Source organism: Alosa alosa, chromosome 11, assembly GCF_017589495.1.
Source record: "Alosa alosa isolate M-15738 ecotype Scorff River chromosome 11, AALO_Geno_1.1, whole genome shotgun sequence".
In the NCBI taxonomy this organism is placed as follows: Eukaryota; Metazoa; Chordata; class Actinopteri; order Clupeiformes; family Clupeidae; genus Alosa; species Alosa alosa.
In genome coordinates, this window is record NC_063199.1 from 20,065,146 (window position 1) to 20,074,564 (window position 9,419).

The following is a 9,419-nucleotide window of genomic DNA, read 5'->3' on the forward strand; positions in this document are numbered from 1 at the left end:
CCCATCAGGCCACTATAACTCCGAGCGTGGTAGGCTAAACTAAATCGGATATTTCAGGCAGTAAATGCTCCCGTTAAGAACCAAACCATATTTTGTTCAAATCTACACACCTTTGGCTACTGAAAAATGTAAGGTTAATTTAGCAAATGTTATTTTGAAGTGTTAAAAAACATCGTTGTTTTAGAATTTCTGAACAAAAGTGGTGATAATTGGGGGTGTTACGTGATATGTTCTTTGAGGACAAAAATGATCCCAAAACCCAGAATAGACCAAACAGTAGCCTAGTTGGCATGGCAGACATTGCAGCTTGGGGGGAGTTTAGGCTAGCCTTCTAGAGTTATTTCTCTGTGTATGTTCATCTGCCTTGCTGTTTTATTTGTAATCTCCCTGTGGGCTTTTAAAATTCAAGTAAACATTATAATGTAGCCTACACCGTTATATAGCGCGCTACCAAACTTAGCCTAAATAGACAACTGAAACAAAATCAAGTCACAAACTCTGTAACTCCACATCAAAGATTGTTAGTCATTTTCATAACAAATTTGACCTCAATAATCTTCACCTTAGGTTGTAAGACTGCTATATTCACAGTGTGATTGAGGGTCAATTTGATTCTGGATATTATTCTCTGATATCTTGAGAAACAAATCAAAACACTATATAAATAAACTTGCCTTGCCTTTCTTAATGATACTTACCATTGAAAAAGGTGGCTGATAAATATAAGGCGGGCAGACCTGTCATTAAATGCCACTCACAATGAGCTCGCCATGGAGGGTATAGTGTTTGTGAGGCACATTTCAAAAGTACGGAGCCCTAGAGGTGTCATCACAAAATGTTTTGCATTTTGAGAGAATGTGCGCTCGTTTTACTACATTGTGTGCTCGTTTTACTAAATTGTGCTCTCGTTTTACTATATTGTGCACTCGTTTTACTAAATCGTACGCTCCAGTTGCTGCTACTGGAAGAAACTGGAATCCATGCATTTCCATTGAATTATTTTTGGAATCTGATCCCTTATCATACCTGTTCATTCTTACTCGTCACTCGACTTATCGTGACTAAATTCAAGATGGCTGCAAACGCTAAACTTCGTGAAGATACTGTCTGCATAAATCGTCTTGTAAGTAAACTACCAGTGCTTTTTCAAAGTTCTCAATGTCTTGTTTTAAATGTCAGGGCCCTCGGAAGTCTACCAATGAAGTGTGGAGATACATTGAGCCTCGTAAATGGTGTAAAACAGTGATTTATTTGCATGGCTAGCCCGATGCCGAAGCACCACCATTGAAAAAGCTGTTGGTAGCATCGGCTAACTAAGCCAGATTTTGGAGTGCAGGGGACAAGCCAAGATGGGCTATGAGACATACGTTCACACTCGGTATCATGTTTCAACACACTTTAGGTCAATATCACACCGGAATTCTCCTTTAACTGTATAAATGTTAAGATAATCTTCTGAGTGAATAAGATAGATAGATACTTTATTGATCGCCAAGGGGAAATTCAAGGTCTCAGTAGCATACAGACATCACACACAACATGCACTTACAGCAGAAAAGGTAATATACATATAAAAATAAATAAAGAAAAATTCCACTGTACAATAGAGACAATAGAAGATAAACATGGTACTAAAATACTAAATATACTATACTAAATCAAATATCAACATAGTGTGCTTAGGATGATCAAGCATGACAGGGCAGGGACTGAGCCTGTAATTCAGAGTGCAGCTGAGGATGATCGCTTCCTTATTGTCCCTGTCAATGTAACCAGCAGCACCTCGGATCGGGAGGCAAGAACGCCAACAATTGAGCCAATAGCCCAGGCTACTGGCTCGCATGCCAGCAGCACTCTTGAGGCGTCGGGGAGTGAGGTTTTTTTACTAACGTTCCACAAGCACAGCTAAGCTAGCTGGCATCCGTTACATCAAGGGTGCCATGGTCGTGGACCCCTCAACAGACACAAGCAAGATGCAATATACTGAAGGGTGGGGATAGTAATATGGACATATAAGAGAATAATGTATAATGTAGACAAGATAATATAACAAAACTATGTCAGTGCAAGAATAGGTTGAGGTAAAAGGGTTACAGCTATTGGTCAAGTATTGATTATAAGGTAATTAAGCATCAAGTACGGCCACAGTCCAGGAGGGAGGGGTTGTGCAAATGTGCTAATATAGCATGTAAACAGACTATGCAGAGAAGTCTATCTCTCCTCTACCCTTAAGTGAAGCGTTGAACAGTTCAATGGCCCTTGGGACAAATGACTTCCTCAGTCTGTCAGTTGTGCATGACAGTGAGCGAAGTCTCCAGCTGATCAGGCTCTTCTGCTTTACAATAGTGCTGTGGTGTGGATGACATTCATTGTCCAAGATGCTGATCAGTTCAGGGTCCTTTTGTCTGATATTGAAGTGATGCACTCCAGTTTGGCTCCCACGACAGAGCCAGCTTTCCTTACCAGCCTATCTAGTCGCCCAGCATCCTTCTTCTTTGTGCTTCCTCCCCAGCAGACCACAGCATAGAAGAGGATGCTGGCAACAACAGACTGGTAAAACATCCTGAGGAGCTTACTGCAGACACTGAAGAACCGCAGCCTCCTCAGGAAGTACAGCCTGCTCTGCCCTTTCTTGTAGAGTGCTTCAATATTGACTGACCAATCCAGTTTATTGTCCAGTTGTAAGCCCAGATACTTGTAGGTGTTTACCACCTCCACATTGACCCCATCAATGGAGACTGGTAGCAGAGCGGGCTTTGACCCGCGGAAATCCACCATCTCCTTGGTCTTTGAAGTGTTGAGTTGAAGGTGGTTGAGTTTGCACCATTGCACAAAGTCCTCCACCAGGCTCCTGTACTCCTCTTGTTCGTCCCTGATACACCCCACAATTGCAGTATCATCAGATAACTTCTGCATGTGGCATGACTCGGTAACAGAAGTCAGATGTGTACAGGGTAAACAGGACTGGCGAGAGCACAGTTCCCTGTGGAGCTCCGGTGCAGTGTCAGAGAGACAGTTCTTCAGTCTCACGAACTGTGGCCGATCGGTCAGGTAATCTGTAATCCAGGATACCAGGTGAGTGACCACACCCATCTGCAAGAGCTTGTCTCTCAGTCTCTAAAGAGACACAGCTCCATTTTGATCGTGCATTTTATTAATCAGACCAAGAAGTAGGCCTACATTTGAACAAAGCAATGCTCTCTAAGATCTCTAATGAGGCAAACTTAGTATCATGTTTATCTTCTACTGTTTCTATTGTACAGTGGAGTTTTCTTTTTCTACTGTAAGTGGATGTTGTGTGTGATGTCTGTATGCTACTGAGACTTGAATCTATCTATCTATCTATCTAGGAGAAATGGCAGCTGAGTGTGACATTACACAAAGAAAAGAAAAGAAAACAGTTAAAGACAAAACAGCTATGGAAGGCCAGGAAGACCAAAACACAAATTTGTCAAAAAGTCAAAACCTCAAATCAAAGTAGGCAATGATTTACAATGTAATTACAATATGATTATGATATAGTAAATAACAGTACAGGCAACACTGTCACTCATTTCTCATCTCATTTTTCTCAGATTAAAATCTGAGAAAAAACATACAAAATTGGCTGAGGTACTACAGGATCTTCCAGACAAAACCAAAGAATTTCTTATGGTGCAAGCCAAGTACCATGGCTCCCGGCCTCGGACTTTCCCAGAAGCTCTCAAGAAGCTTGGGCTTGAAATACGGCATCAAAGCCCAAGTGCTTACAAGCTACTGCGGAAGCAATTTGTGTTGCCCTCACCCACGACACTCTTACGCTTCCTCCAAAAACTTGTGGGCCAATTCAGAGTAAGGACATGAACATTACAAAACAATAAACATAAAGAAAATACACACAGACTGCACACAAACCAAACAAATCTAATTAAAAACCTACTGTTCCTTGCTTCATAATGTAACACTATTGTCCTGTGTACAGCCGGGGTTTTTGGAGACAGTACTGTCGCATATGGGCACAGTAGCTCATAACCTTGAGGTGCATGAGCGGGCAGTAACTCTGGTCTTCGATGAGATGGCCATAAAGAGGCTACAGGAGTATAATGCAGGTGCAGATTGTGTGGAGGGCATTACACCCAAAGGTGGCTGACCACTGCATGGTCCTGATGGCTCGCGGACTTGCATCAAAATGGAAGCAAGTAAGTCATGGTGAATTAGGTACAACTTACAGATCTTTCAACACAGAACTCAGAAACACAGAAATCAAGTAATATGAAAATAGTGACAAATATTATATGTTATCACAGATTGCAGACAAATCTGCCAAATGTGCACATTTGGAACAAATTTTTTCATGTGGACCGGCAGAATGCTCTCACTGGCACCAAAATTAACAGAACGGCATCAATACCCCCATTTATGAACATGTTTGTCCGGCCCACAGGTGTTCAGTCACATTCCAAACGGTATATCTAAAGGCATTACAAACTAAAAAAAATGATATGGTGCTTAGGAATGAAGACACTGGTTTCAGGGGTACACCTATTCAAATTTTCAAGCACTTTTTTTGGCAAATGCTTTTGGCAAATGATATTGTAGAATTCTGGGGTATTCTCACTGTATTCTGATGTGTTCATATGTTACATCTGTGTGTAGTATACAACAGGGAGAGGTCCATATTATTGTACATAACTGTGCCTTAGGCCTGTGTACCAGCAGGAAGGTCATACAGGCCAATGTTTAGGAACATCCGAGGAACATCAGTGATAACATGGGCCGAGGGAGACAGCAGGTCTGCCTATTCGGGCTAGTATCTCCATCTGGCCAGGGCCGGGTTTTGTACACTGGTTGGCACCTGCCACGTTGGCATGATTGACGTTTGTATGTTTTAGTATAACAGGCTTTGTCTTAGATTTTGACACGGAGACGGATCGAGGAAGCAACCCAAGGAGCATCTTCTGTCGGAAGGCTCAGCAGCCGCTTCTAATAACAACCACAACTGTTAGACTCTGCACAGTTTTACTGTTTGAGACTTAGCCTGTGTTCTGTTATTCATTGTTGTACCATCTACAATAAATCATCATCTAATCGCCGATCCTGATCGCGCCGTCAAGCTTTATTGACCATCTTCAATACAGACATTAGAAATAAAACACAACGCAACAACCAGAATATCCAACAATATATTATATGAATATACTAACTCAAAATGATTTCTACTTTTTTATCATTTAGAGATGGTTTTAACAGACAAAATTGTGTTTCTTAATAGCAGGAAAAGAAATGAAAGGAAAACTTAAAAAATGTGTCACCTGTCTGGAAGTAGACTTTGCTTGTTATCTAACTGGCTAAGTCAATATACAAAAAAAACAACAACAAAAAACATTAAATAAAATAAAAAAATAATCACTCAACAAATAACTATTCTTTGCTGAATATGTGAACTCAAACTAATGTTAAGGCTCGCTCTTTCATGACAGTCAAGACTGATTATGTCTCTTTCTTGCCTACAACGGCATGCAGACAGGCCTACATCTGTTATCATGAGCTACCAACCAGTAGGTTAACAATGCGGAGATGTGATGTTGGGTGACATGAAGATGAGTTGTCATATAATTGGATAAATTTAACTTCTTGCCAAACGGCACGATATGCACATATGCATGGTGTTTTAATGTCCTTTCTACTTGTAGGGCCTATAAGTATTAAACCACAAAACTAAGCTGAGTTGACCAAGGCCGTAGCCAGGATTCAAATACCGAGGTCAGGGGTGTTGATAGAAATGCCCCATAAAATACTATGGGGGTCCGGGGGCATGCCCCCAAGGAAGAAAAATGTGAAAAAATAACCCCTTAAATGATGACTTATGGTAAATATTGCGGAAACTAATAGATAAATTGACATACATATAATTTATACATTATAGCATAAATCACACTTAGAAATACAGCCTATTAGGCATATGGTACATTTATAAAAGAGCCTATATATGCCTATGAAAGACTTAACCATAGAGGGCTGTAATGTAAAGGCTATCATGATTTATAAATTGCAGGGTCATAGGCTGCAAGGCTTTACCTTCTGACAAAGTGAGTGTCACATCTTGACTCTCACTCACTTGTGAGGGCCCTTTGTTTATTATTTCCCTCTCTTCTCCTAACTCTTTCTCTTTATTTCCACCTTTCTGCCTGATTTCCCTTCTCCTGTCTCCTGTGTAAATAACTGACCAATAATCAATATCATGCTTAGATAATATCCATATAAATATCTACTATTATCTACTATCTAGGCTACTATCTATATGCTACTATTGGTCCAGACTCTGATATCTAATTTTCAGTGCAGGTTAGCTAGCTGCAACTCCACTGAATTTCAGCATAACATTTTGAACATCATCAAAGGGAGCAAGATGGTGATGTTGAAGGGTTACATGCTGCTATTCCGACATGCCGCTACTTAGACATTGGTGTCTAATTGTTGAAGTGGCGGCATTAACATTAATTTTCAGGCGTCCCACTACTGCTTTTTTTTCATTGTCGGAGTAGCGGTACTTGACCTTTTTTCAAACGTCCTGCCATTCCGACACGAGGTCATTATTAACAGTGCCATAGCCAGGATTTTTCAACGGAGTGGACTTTTATGAAGTAGGCCTAGGGTGGGCCTTTATTTTTTTATTCCAATATGGGCAGTATAGCCTAGGCCTACAGTAATCGTCCCAACTTTAAACAGCACACGATTTCATCACAGCTCAGACGATTCATGGCAAAAAAAACAATAAAAGGCTACATTGATAAATAGCAGGGGCATCGACAGGATTGGATTCTATAATAGCCTACGCACAAGAACTTTAACCGAATGAAACCGAAAGGTTAGTGCGCCTCACACACACCAGCTCCGTTGAACATTGTATTTTTCGTGTTTAAGAGCTAAAACAAGTTGATTAGAGAGTCACATTTGAAATGTCGGGTAGTCTAAATTATAGCCTATAGCGCGTGCATCTCAGAGGAAGAGATTTTGGAGAGAGAGAAGATTTAACCTAGGTGATGATTATTTGTGTCTGGTGGTAATTAGACTTGAGTATAGATACTTACGAATTGTTTTGAATAAAAAAAGATAAGACAACAAATGAAATGTGACCCTGCAAAAACCAGTCGTTTTGGTGGCGAAACCAGTCGTTTTGGTAAAATTTACAAAATTAAGTTATTGTACTCACACGAATGACCATAAACTAAACTTTCCAATAATATGCATATCGAGGGTATTGCAAATAGTATTGGGTATTGGATAGTCGCCGAACCTCATTAGATGTGGATATTTGGAGGTTAGGATAGCCTTCAAGAAACAAGTTTATCGCAGTTGCTGTGAGACATACGGCCCTTCCCCACACAGCAGTAGACTCCTAGGTGGATCCGCCTTCAAGTCGCCAAACCCGCGTGACTGTCGCATTCATTTTGGTCCCGCACAGAGGATCAGCTCCGCCTTCAGGCGGCCCCGTAAATTCTACTGTCAAACAGCGGATCCTGAGTGGACCCATGTCGGATCCGCGGGCGCGGACGCGCCTTTACTGTAACGGTTGAACATGACTGTACACCAAGAGCCAAGAAGAGTCATACTAGTGGATATTTTCTTTGCTGGGACACGGTTGCGCTGAACCCTCTCGAGTAAGTGATATTTATTAATATATTGCGACATTCACAATAGCTAAACATTGGCCTTTGTGGTTTTATAATAATCATGTTTATTGATTGTAATGATGTTGTTTGATATTAGGACTAACGTTAACGTTAGTGATACCAGAGACGTTTGTCATTTTGTGCAACAGTTTGTGCAAAGTTAACGTTATTGTTAGCTGTGATGCTCATATGAGTCTGTAGCCTATCTGATTTAAAATGGGATAGCAATTTCGGCAGAATATGTTATAATAGTGTGATTTAAAAACACACATTGTTATTTAACATTAGTCTGGTCTTGTCTGTTTTAATGTGTCGCTGTTGTCCATATAGTGCTACTATGCTAGCGGCATATAGCTGCTAGCTAGCATGCTGCTAGGCGCAATTGCATAAGTTATTGCTAATGTCTATTAGTGCTATACATATATTGAAATCACGCTTGCATGCAAACCTTGATTGTGATACTGGCACTGGTATTTCAGTCAATGAAGTCAGTGAAGCACCTGTCTGCTATGATAGCTACCTACAACTTTAGCATGTTGACTCACTGATAAAGGTTTAGCCCTAGCCTCTAGCTAGCTGTGCATTAACGCTTGCATTTTGCCAAGTTTGGAATCATAACAACGTGAACTTTAGTTTCTATCTGCCATCTTTGTAATGAAAGCCTCGGCATTTTAATCACTGTTTAAGTCGGTTCAGACAACTATTGGCATCTGTTTGTGATTTATTATGCTAACGTAACTTAACTGTATGGAACTTGGTCCCCATCCCCATCATTATCGGCTGGATTCTAGCATCTAACGTTACGATTGCCTCTGTTGGGTTTGCTTGATCAAGTAAGATACTTTCTGGGTTGTTAAAATGTAATGTGAACACATTCCCGTAGCATTCCAAAATAGACCAGAGATGCTTGTACTATATGTATATTTGGAAATTTTCTGATTGCAATAACCATAATGATATCGTTATGTAACAGCCATCGTTTCGGGGACTCTGATGACAGTGAAGAGCCAGAAAATGGTGACTTTGCATCTCTGAGGTACCTTCCAACTCGCCTGGTATATCAGTTGAAGCCTCAAGCCCAAGCCTATTGCACTGGCAAAGTAAGTAATACTCTCTTAACATTGAAATAACTAAATCATAAAATTAATATTAGAGATATGGTTAACATTCTTAGTGCTAAAGACATTCCCCTCTCTTTGTATCTATTCCTCCAGCTCCACCATGTCGCCGAGTGCCAGGCAGCCGAGTCACTACCCCTCAACCTGGAGAAAACTGTTAAGGTAAAGACTGATCTCTGAAATAATATAGATGGGGCCACTGTATTCAATATTAACACAGCAGTAGTCACTCCATTTCAGATCAACAGATTGCATCTGCATTACCATCTCAGATTTTCTGCATACTTTATCCATTACTTTCAAAATCTCAGCCAAATATTTTGTCAGTTAAAACATCTACATTCATGCAATATTGCCTGAAAAGTTCATTCATTATTATCAGATTGTATTGAAACACATTGATTTCAATGTCAATCCATTCATGGAGTTGATATAGATAGTGCATACCAAAATACTGAAACATACAAATTCATGTCCAGCATGACCAGAGATTTGATTTTGTTTGCCATTGTTTGGCCCTGTAGCTCTCAGCCTACCATGGTTAACAGATCACAACCATTTATCTCCCTTAGCACCTCACTATGGGCCAGGACCGCAACACTCTTCACCACCTCAACTCCCTCCACCTGCACCTGCATTTAACATACGG

At 40.5% G+C, this 9,419-nt stretch overlaps 1 long non-coding RNA gene across 2 annotated transcripts; it reads left to right on the forward strand.

The window, feature by feature from the left end:
- The first annotated feature begins 7,472 nt into the window (after positions 1-7,472).
- LOC125303062 lies at positions 7,473-8,951 on the forward strand. Of its 2 annotated transcripts, none has more exons than XR_007195009.1 (3): positions 7,473-7,640; positions 8,626-8,752; positions 8,867-8,951. It is a non-coding gene; the product is annotated as an uncharacterized LOC125303062 (long non-coding RNA). The 2 variants fall into 2 exon arrangements; XR_007195010.1 differs by lacking the exon at positions 7,473-7,640 and adding an exon at positions 8,426-8,485.
- Positions 8,952-9,419: the final 468 nt, after the last annotated feature.